This window comes from Sus scrofa, chromosome 11 (genome assembly GCF_054392235.1).
Source record: "Sus scrofa isolate SSC_HxYL_T2T_F1_AM1 chromosome 11, Sscrofa_HxYL_maternal_Yorkshire_Landrace_v2.0, whole genome shotgun sequence".
In the NCBI taxonomy this organism is placed as follows: domain Eukaryota; kingdom Metazoa; phylum Chordata; class Mammalia; order Artiodactyla; family Suidae; genus Sus; species Sus scrofa.
Genome location: NC_139393.1, coordinates 6,553,122 through 6,563,884, shown reverse-complemented (window position 1 = coordinate 6,563,884; position 10,763 = coordinate 6,553,122). Strand labels below are relative to the sequence as shown.

General features: G+C 51.6%; 1 protein-coding gene across 12 annotated transcripts in view; it reads left to right on the top strand.

The window, feature by feature from the left end:
* LOC110255799 (uncharacterized) overlaps window positions 1–10,763 on the top strand; it is a 96,851-nt gene that overhangs the window by 28,162 nt on the left and 57,926 nt on the right. Inside the window, exon 4 of one of the 12 annotated variants that reach the window (XR_014819090.1) lies at window positions 9,774–9,985. The exons of 10 other annotated variants lie outside the window; for them this stretch is intronic. The gene's annotated coding sequence lies outside the window, so the exon portion shown is untranslated. Of the gene's footprint in view, window positions 1–9,773; window positions 9,986–10,763 lie in introns of those variants that run through there. One more of the 12 variants, XR_014819098.1, reaches the window with a different exon arrangement.

The following is a 10,763-nucleotide window of genomic DNA, read 5'->3' as shown; positions in this document are numbered from 1 at the left end:
GTGTGTCTTAAGCCTGCAAGTGCGAGTCAAGAGAAAGACCAAAGAAAAGTAGAGGCCATGACCTAGAGAGAGCTGAGAGCGGGTTGGGACGAGGTTTGAGGAAGAGTTTCTCCAGGCAGGGCATTGAGGAAACAGCACCCGCAATGTGGGTGCCCCGTGTGTGTGCGCGGCGGGGCGGGGGGAGGTGTATGGGGTGGTTGTGGGGGGGATACGGGGGTGCAGGGTGTGTGTGTGTGTACATACATGTGTATGGGCACAAGTGAGACAGACATTGGAACTGGGGGCAAGGCAGTTTTGCAAGTGATCTAATCTATGCAGCCTAACCTTAAAAGGCTGGGGAATTCCTACCTGCTACCTTTCAGTAATGTGATGTTGACTCATGTTTATAATTCATCGTGAGGCTCTTAAGAGCAAGTACAGGAGTTCCCCTCGTGGCTCCCTAGTGGAAATGAATCCGACTAGGAACCGTGAGGTTGCAGGTTCAATCCCTGGCCTCGCTCCGTGGGTTAAGGATCCGGCGTTGCCGTGAGCTGTGGTGTAGGTCAAAGACACGGCTCAGATCCAGCGTGGCTGTGGCTGTGGCATAGGCTGGCGGCAAGAGCTCCAATTAGACCCCTAGCCTGGGAAGCTCCATATGGCACAGTGTGGCCCTAAAAAAAGAGAGAGAGAGAAAGTACAAATGTTGATCCCTCAAAGCCAGGAGGTAACTCCTGTGGGAGTGGTCAGTGTTGAGGAGGGTGGGGCCGGAGAGCCAGCATCCCTGCAGGGCAGCCTTTGCTAATTCAGGCGTGTGCTTGGGTGGACTGCTGATTGCATAAGGGCAAGCCTGGGTCCTCTGCACAGGCCAGGGGAGCATTAGCCTTGGAGACAGACAAGCCGGGCGACGGACAAGCCGGGCGACGGTCTTTCATACACCTACTAGCCATGTGACTTCAGGACACTTACTTAGCTTCCCTGTTTCTGTTGCACAGTTTCCTCCATGGTAAAATAGTTTGCTTCGCCCCTAGGGTTGTTGTGAGAATTTAAACGAGTTAAAATACATAAGGTACTTAAAGGGTGGCACCTGGAAAATGTCGTGTCATGTACAAAGTATTACTTTAACTAGGTCTTTCCCAACTTCAGAGGGAGCTGGGATGGGAGTTCCCTGGCGACTTTGTAGTTAAGGACTCAGCATTGTCACTGCTGTGGCACAGGTTTGACCCCTGACCTGGAAACTTCCACATGCTATGGGTGCAGGCAAAATAAATAAAAAAAAATAAATAAGGGGGGAGCTGAGAAAATGAGTGTGTGGCCACGGAGAAAAGAATTCCTGCAAGTGACTCAAACCAGTTACCACTATCCCCCGGGGTTGTGTCAGGACGGATTTCCCAGAGAACAGGGACTCTCCACCTGCATCTACAGAAAATCAGAGTCGTGTTAGCAGGGAGGGAGGGGGAGGGTGGCACTGGCTGCAGGAGAAGCTGCAGACTCTGCTGCACACCTTGCTCTCCAGGTGAAGCACGGAGATGCCTGAGGCTGCCCCCAGATGGCCCATCTACCGCGTGGCCAGCCACGGCCATATCTAGGTCCCTTGTTTCAGTGTTCCTGTTGGGTACCAAACAACCTGATAGCTTTCTGCTTCCTACGTAGCATGGCCCAGATCCGGAGTGCTGATACACCAAATTTATAGACCTCCGACATTCTGACAAGCGCAGGACAGCTGTCACACGAACCCATGCCAGCAGTTAAAGGGTCATTCTAAATGACCGTGCATCCGACTCAGAGCTCCTGGTGCTGGGCTACTTGGCTATGAGTCTCATGGTTGTCTCTGTCGGCGGTGCTCTGCTTGGCTTCTTTGACTAGAGAACTTGCATAAGAACACGCATTTCCATTGCGTGCAAACAGCACCGGCTATTCGGGCTTGAACCGAAGTGAGTGAGCTCTTTGTCGCCAGCGCACTTGTTCCATTTTGAAGTGATGATGTAGATTTCCAATGTCAGAAGGACGGATGATGATTCCATTATGAAATGTGATACAGAAATTAACCTCGCAAGGGTAAAGCCTGTGTGGCAATGAGGAAGTATAGGCAGGTGTCGTAATTAGTGTTAAGTGAACAAAGCATCGAGCAGACATTCTGGGTCCACCCATGTCACTTAGGGCTCTTTCCAGCCAAGTTCCAGCTGCCAGACTGAGCATCCCTGACCCGAGGCGGAGGGGGGGGCCCTCTTTCTTGAGCACCCCCTGGTTGTGGAACCCACACATGAGCTACCTTCTCCCCCCCAGCAGTCCTCAAACAGTGGCGGTTGGGAGTCCATGTCTAAGGACCCCAGTTCTCCAGTGCCCCCTTGAGCTGCATGTTTTGCACCATGTCCCCAAACATCCTCGGGGGTTAAGCTCCTGTCATGTGATAACCATGCTCTGTTGGCAGCGTCCCCTTCCCCCTGTTGACTCCCCACGGCCCCAGGGGTGTTGGCTGCTCTTCTCGAAGACTCTGTCTCCGTGTGGGTACCCTGTCGCAGAGCCTGCTTTGGGGAGCATCCGCTACGACATAGGTAGGGATGGGGGATTGTAGACACGTCCCCAATGGCCCCTCTCGGTGATGGGTATACACACAGGCCAAGACAAAAAGGAAAAACACAACCACAGCAGGAGTTGGGGTCAGGGTGTTGAGAAGAGGTTAGATTTTTTTCCCTTCTATTTTCTAAACCTTCAGTGAAGTTGTTGCGTGAGTCTAAACGTTTTTTGTTTTATATTTTTGAGTCTCCATAAACACTTCGGTCTGCCTCAAATCCATATGCACAGAAAGGCTGGAAGCAGAAGTGGGAAATAGCTGGTGAGGAAATAGCTGGCCTGCAGAACAGTATGTTGTAAGGAGGGCAAGGCTGAGAGCGTGGGGGCAGTGAAGTTTCTGGAGCCAGAACCTGACCTGCGTCTGGTCCACATCGAACACCTACACAAACTCAGGGTGTACAGCGCCCAAAGTACAGCAATGTCTATTTTTTCAAAGAGCAAACTGCCTAAGTGCAAACACATATTGCATTCATTCGGGTTTTTTCTAAATTCCAAATAACTTAGCATTTTCTTTGGAAAATTCCTTCACAAATAAGTAAAATCGTTTGTGTGCAAATACTGATCTACAGTTTATATGATTGGAGCTTCTTTGATTTTACGGAGCTGTTTTTCCTTGTAAAACCTATTTTTAACCAGAAGAGGCGAGCTTGGTTATCTTGCATCCGGAACATGATAGTAGGCTGTAGGAATGAACATGTTACTTGACTTTTCCATCATTTTCTTCTTTAAAACTTTTGATTTTAAAAAATACACATGGGTGCGTGCCATGGATTCTATTGTAAAGGACATTTAGACCCCAAGTCAAGAGCTGAAGAGATCGTGGGTGTAAAAGCAAATTATTTGGACGTGTAATCTCTGCGATAAACATTGTACCCAACAACCATCAGTTTTTGAAGTGGGGAGTGGAAAGCTACCACATCCAAGCGGGTAGGTGATTTTATTTGAAAGGCTAATTAACTCAACGTACAAGTTTTTCTTCTCCCAAAGACAAAGCGAGGGTGGGGTAACTGTCTACCAGTAAAATGAGGAAGGAAAAAGTTCTCTTTACCTCTTGTTACCTTTTTCTCATGGGAGGGCTGATGCAGGCTGTTGGATACAGTGGTGAAAGGCCCATGCTTTTGGAGTTCCCTTGTGGCACAGCACGTTAAGGATCTGGCATCCTTGCAGCAGCTCAGGTCACTGCTGCCGCATGGGTTTGATCCCTGGCCCAGGACCTTCCACATGCCACAGGAGCAGCCAAAAACAAACAAACAAAACCCCACATGCTTCAGAGCTAGAGAGATGATCTAGGTTCAAATTCTGTTTCAGCCACTTACTGGCTGGGAGATCTTGGGCAAGTTACTTTTTTCTCCGTGCTGCTCTTCCTTCCCCTGAAAATAACATCATGCCCAAGAGAAACAGCCCTTCCTAAAAACAAAGAATGGAAAGCAGCAGAACTGCCCAGGAGCAGAAGCATCTATGGGAAAATGACGCAGCAGAGAAACTGAAAATTATGCAGCAGAGAAACTGAATGAACCGCAGCTGCTTGTGCAAGTGCGGACGGCCCCGAGGAGTGAGATGCCTGGTGAACAAGCGTGCCACCCTTTTTCATCACGTCCAAATCAAACTGAAAGAGCAATAAAGCATCTGGGCACACGAGAGAGAAGCAAAGAATGCACAGTTCTGGGTCATGGTTGTGTGTGGGGAGAGCAAGAGAGGGGGTTGGGCAGCAGGTTCACGGACAAGGTGGTTTTGTTATTGAAGATATGAATAAATGACTAAACGATGAACAAGAGAGGGCCATGCCTGGGACAGCAGTGTGTTCTGAACCAGTTAACCCAATTACACGTTACTCCGTGCTGGGCTAGTACATCTGATCTTGCAAAAAAAAAGAAAAGAGAAAAAAAAGAGAAAGAGACAAAGTAGAACCTACTTTATAGAGCTGTGATAAGAATTAAATGAGAAAATGCATGTCACATGCTTAACATGCTGCCTAGAAAATAGTACGTTTTTAATAGATGGTATCTCAAATTGCTATTTTGCAAAACCATAGTTTTTAGACTCTTACAGACTTAGAAATGTCTCATAGACTTGGAATGTATCAATTTCAACCCCACAAGATGAATTCTAAGACTGTTCCTGTTGTCAGTTCAGCTCTGCATCTATTCCAGATGAAGAGAACAGATCCTCGAATCCAGCCATTCGTTTTTGAGGGCCTGCCACGTGCCAGGTGTTGCGCCGGGTCCTGTGGCAGATCTGGTGTTTGCCGCTGCGGGGTACAGGGTGGCGAACGAGTCAACAAATAATTGCACGGTCACCGAGGTGACTGGGGCCAGAGGAGAGGAACGCGGTGCCACCTGGCCCTGCTGACCCACGGAGAAGCAGCACAGGCTGGCCCCAGCCGTGAGAGGTCCGCAGCCCAGCTGCACCTCCCTGGGTGAGTGCCAGGCTCAGGGTTGTGAGTGAGCGCCTTAGCCTGAGTCAAGCCTTGAGAAGCGTGCCCCGCACACAAGGAGCATCATGGCAGTGTTATAAATAAAACGCAGCAAGTGTACGGACCGAAGGATTCAGCTGCCCACTTCCATTTTTATCCACCGCACGCAAAGACCTCTTATGCGGGAAAGGGGGGTTTTCTTTCCACCCCGGCCACTGGAACAACTCCCATCGGCTGGGTGGCTTAGAAACAGCAGAAATTTCTCCCGATTCTGGAGGCCGAGAAATCCATGATCAAGGCACCAGCAGACTCAGGGTTCGGTGAGAGCCCACTTCCTGGTTCTTGGCACCTCCTTGCTGTGTGCTCACGGGGCGGGAGAGCAAGGCCTTTCTCTGGGGTCTCTTATGAGGACAGAATGCATCCTCCTGCCCTGGCCCCACCTCCTAATACCAGCATCACCTTGGAGATTAGGTTTCTGCATATGAATTTGGGGGTGGGAGGGTCCACCACACCTTTGTCCTCTGGTGCTTAGTCACGTGGTCATGTTAGTACTCTCACCTCTGGCTCTCCCTGCTCAAAATAACCTCAGGGACCTTAGATGTTCTTTAACATTCAATGCCAGGAAACGGTGCTGGCTGAGCTGTGAAAATGTCACATCACCTGGGGGTTTGTAAGCAGAGAGTAGGACAGGCTTCCAACTCGGCTCACGCCTGAGTCCACAGTCCCACCAAGCATGCGTCTGTTTCTCGCTCCCTGGGCCCGACCACCAGGGATTCACGCGTGGCTGTTTATCTGGACATAAGCCTGTGTGGTCACCCCAGACCCCAAGGCCCCAAGGGCTTGATCACCCCCACATCGCTCGCCCATCCCACCCCGAAAGCCAGCAAGAAACAATTTGATAGGATAAACTGGGTTTACCCACGTGAAAACTGTCGCCTTACAATAAAAGAACAGCAGTACCCTGGATATAAATGACAGGTGTGATTAACATAATAAGCTTCTTCTGTGCAGTGAAATCGAAGGAGACATTTAGGTATAATCACTGAGACACTTTTCATTCAACAAGTGCTTCTTAAACATCATGCGTACTTATCTAGACAGTTTATACAGAGGTGTCGGCTTTCGCTTATCACTGGAAATAAATGTACTCATGATAAACTTACAAGGTTACTCATAACAAGCTTTTAAATACGTTTCTCTGTTTCTGTGCTACGCATAGTTGATTCTGGGGCGGGGATGAGGCGTCGCATGAGAAGGTGACTCCTCAGTCATCACGGAGCGGTGGTGGTCCGTGCCTCCAAATTCAATGCTAAGATACTCCATTCTCAGCTTGGGGTGGGGGTGGCATTCGGACAGGACTTTATGCAAAAAAGTTAGGAACCCGTAAGATTCTTCTCCGTAACTGTGAAAAGGTGTTTGGTCCTGATGAAAATGGGTATAAGTTCTTGGACAATTCCAATTAAATTCCCTCCCGAAAAAGGTAAGGCGTGCATTCTCTGAGGAAGGACTGAGGTCTAACCCTCTAGCCTCAGGGAGGCCCTGCCAGGGCCCCGCCCCTAAGCACCTGGAGGGATGGGGGCTCCCCGTGGCTCCCCTCTGACCCTGAGTCACCGAGACCCAGGGGCCTGGCAAGGATGGGGGGTGCCTCTCCCTGCTCACTCCCCAAGCCCCGCTCTGCCCCATCTAGGTTTTGACGTTAAGGAAGCTTGTTCCTGCTCCCCGCATCCCCCCTCAATGTCATGGTCTCGGTGTACACGCGGGCATGATGATGTGGGAATTTCTGAGTCCTTCATTTAAACCCGTGCTGTCGTAGAAACTCAGTTTACCTGCCCTTGTTACTCTCAGTGTGGCGCCTCCTGCCTTCGGAGGAGAACAGGGCCAGGCAGGCAGTGACAGTGATGGAAGCCTGGCCTGGGAGGTGAGGGACAGGCACTGGTGTTGGGTCCCCACCAGCCAGCTTCGGGTCCTGGGTCATTGTCACTGAAGGGTCACCCCCAAAGCTCCTGCCCTCCCAGAGGGCCTACGTCCCAAGTTTCTGCAGGCTGTTGCTGGGCCCATCGTTTGCACAGAGGACAGGAATTCCACTGCGTGGCCGAAGCCAGTGCGGCGCGCCAGCCCTGCTTCCTCCCGGTGCTGGGAGCCTGGCTCTTGCCCATTCGAGTCGCTTGGTCATGTCCAGTTTAACGCTGTTGCTTTGGGGTCACCCCTCGGTCAGCTCCGGTCCTCCAATTTCTCTCCTTCCCTTTCCTTCTGTCAGGATTAGTTCTGGATTAAGGGAGGCTTATTTAATGTTTTGTTATGTCTGTGATGGGCGGGGGACTAGAGCAGGTTGTGTCTGTTCCAGGGTTGTCTTTGGCCTCCAATGAGCTGGGACCCACCCCTGGGTCCAGAGTGTTGTCCTTAGTCCCTGCTGAGCCCCTGCCCCCACGGTGATGTCCCGCGTGTGGCCTCCCTTTCCTTTGGCCCTTCCATGCACCCCAAGCTGGGGACGGGTGTGGCTGGGAAGCTGGGGGGTCTCCTTAGGCACCATGCCCTATCAGAGAGCCCAGGGAGCCCTCACCCATGCCTGGGGCTGGCCCTGAGCAAAGGCCGCCCCCCCAGACTCAGGGACTGCCACCCGGGCTTGTCCTTGGTTTGTTTGGTTCGTTTGTTTTTTGGCCACGCCCACAGCAGGAGGACGTTCCCAGAACAGGGAGCTAATCTGCGCAGCAGCAGCAGCAGCGGGGACAGCGCCGCATCTTCATCGCTAGGCCTCCAAGGAGCGCCAGTCGGGGCTGGTTTTGGTGGAAGACGTTGCCCCCTTCTCCAAAGCTTCTCGGCATCTGGCCCCTCCCCCCACTTCCTCCGATTCTTCTCCTTCCGCCCCTGACCCCAATGAACTCATCTCAGCCAGAAAAACAGCTCTGGTGGTACCTTCAGCGTCCTCTCTCCCCCTCCCCATCCCCCGACCCAGTTTCTTTAGGGTGTAATCTGTTTATGCTATAATTCATGCCCGGCTGGGTGAGGGACCTGTGAGCCGGGAATGTGATGAGCAGGCCCGGTTCGTGCTCCAAGGAACTTGGTGAAAAGAACGATAAAACCACATCGAGTTTATTCTGATATAAAGGCACAGGTTAATTGCATCAAAACCTGAGGAAGGTCAGAAATGACAAGTGAGACAGTGTGATGAAATGCACCAGGGACGGGGAGGGAGAAGCAGAGAGTGGGGGCTTTTGGCAGTGGACAAGAGAGGCCGCCCAGGACCCGGGAGGCATGGGTGAGTGTCCACGACTTGGAGGTGAATGTGAGGTGGGGCCGGGAAAGACTTTTTTTGTTTTTGTCTTTTTAAGATATGGAGGTTTAACCCTGGAGGTTCCCAGGCCAGGGGCCGCATCGGAGCTATAGCTGCCAGCCTACACCACAGCCCTGCCAGATCCGAGCCTCGTCTTCGACCTGCACCACAGGTCACAGCAACGCCGGATTCTTAACCCTCTGAGCGAGGCCAGGGATCAAACCTGCATCCTCGTGGATACTCGTCAGATTTGTTTCTGCTGAGCCACAACAGGAACTCCCGGGAAAGACTCTTGAGCAGAACAGTGCTGACCAAGGAGGATGTGGGTGAGCAGCTGGGGGAAAGAACTGAGCAGGGTAGCGTTGAGATGGATTTGATGAGATGATTCTAGAGGGCCCAAGAGAGCAGAATCCTGGCCCAGCAGGAGAAATGGGTACAGGTCAGACGGTTCAGGACCAGTCCTTGGAGCCGGGGAGGAGTGGGTGGGAGGGTGCTGGGGGCCCATAGGAAGAACCCTGTTGCAGGTGCAAAGCCATCTGGTCCCGGTCAAGGGATTTGGATGGGATTCCGGGGAAGGGAAAGACACAGACTATAGAGGAGGAAGCTGCCGTGCTTGGCACCCACAGTGGGTGACGAAAACCAGAGAGGCAGCAGAGATTACCGAAGCCTCAGACTTGCAGAAGCAACAGGACACTGGCACAACCCATGAGGACAGAGAAGTTGGGCAAGAGGGAAGGCTGGGTGAGGAAGGGTGGGGAGTTTGAGGTCTCGGGGCTATTTATATTCAGCTGGAGACCTTGGTACGTGACTGATAGGAGAGGCCAGGGCGTGTGCTGACGGGGACGGGGGCAGCGGTGGGGGGGGTGTGTGAACCAGAGGATGGGGAGGTGGGCTCTGTGTGATGAGAAAGACAGGTGCCCCCTAGAAGGCTGTAGGTCAGTGGGGGGCCTGTCAGCCCTCTGCCACTCCACCCCTGAGCTCAGAGCGCCAGGAACAGAGCCAGGGCACCACCATCTCGCTTCTCTTGCATTCAATGTACGTGAACTTGACAATCCCCCCTTAAAGCACTGACAAGGTGACGTGGTGCAGGCACAAAAGGAGCATAAATAGGATAGTTTCGGAGCCTCGCAAACTTGGATTCAAATCCTAGATCTGTAAGAAAATATGCCAGTACAATGGAATATTACCAAAGGAATGAGAGTCAGACACTTGCTGCAGTATGGATGGTTCTTGAGGATGTTATGCTCAGTGAAACAAGCCAGTCACACAAAAAGTAGTAGGTATGATTCCACTTATAGGCGGTATGCAGAGTAGTCCAGCTCACAGAAACAGAAAGTAGCCTAGTGGTTGCCAGAGGCTGCAGGGAGGGGAGAAGAGGATTTGTTCAGTGGGTATAGAAGTTCAGTTTTGCAAGATGAAAAAATGCCAGAAATCTTTTGCACGTTATGTGAATAGAGGTAGCGCTACTGGTGTATAACTTAACATAGTTAAGATGGTCAATTTTACATGTTTTCACCAACCATCCCCAATTTTTTTAAGTCCTAGATCTGATCTCCCAGGGACTGTGTGAACTTGACTCTGTATAAGCCAAGTAATTGTCTCAGTTTCCTCATCTGTAAGATGTGCATATAATACCTGCCTCATAAAGATATTCTGAGAACTTGATGGGCGTGTGTATGTGAGACTCCTAATACATCACCCAGCACCGAAAAGGTGTTCCCGCGATAATGAAATTCAATGCATTGAATTTAGTTCCCGACTATCAAAACCTAGATGGGAGTTCCCATTGTGGCTCAGCAGGTGAAGGACCCGATGTTGTCTCCGTGAGGATGCAGGTTTGATCCCTGGCCTCGCTCCATGGGTTAAGGATCCAGGGCTGCGTGAGCTGTGGTGTAGGTGGAAGACGCGGCTGGGATCCCGTGTGCTGCTGTGGCTGTGGCATAGGACGGCAGCTGTAGCTCCAATTTGGCTCCTAGCCCAGGAACCTCCGTATGCCGGGGGTGCAGCCATTACAGAGGAAGGAAGGAAGGAGGGAACACCTGGATGGTTTTCTTTTAAGGACCTGGATTCTTTGGGTCTCTAGCACCCAAAGACGTTCAGCCCCACGATGCTGAGGGTGAAATGGTGAACAGGAAGCCCCCCAGCGGTTCCTCCCTAAAACCTCATGAGGGACCACCCACGAAGGGTCCCAGCACACCTGCGCTGCCTCAGAAGATGGTCCCAGGTAAAGAGGTCACTCTTGCCACCCAAAGAAGCTGAGTATTGTCTCGTCGGACGCAAATGGGCAGAAGCCAAATGCAACTGACCAGCACCATGGGTCTGCAGACTTTCTGGGAGGAAACCCTTTGCAAAGCCGGAGTCAGGAGTCACGGGCAGAGAGCAGACCTCCTCAGAGACACTATTACGGACTGTTTAGTGCGTGAAGTGACATTTGAACCAATCCCATGGAGAGTCATAACGCTGCCGGAGGTTTGTGCCAAGGACCTACGTGGAATATGCTCAGGAAAATCGCCGGAACTTGAAAACCCA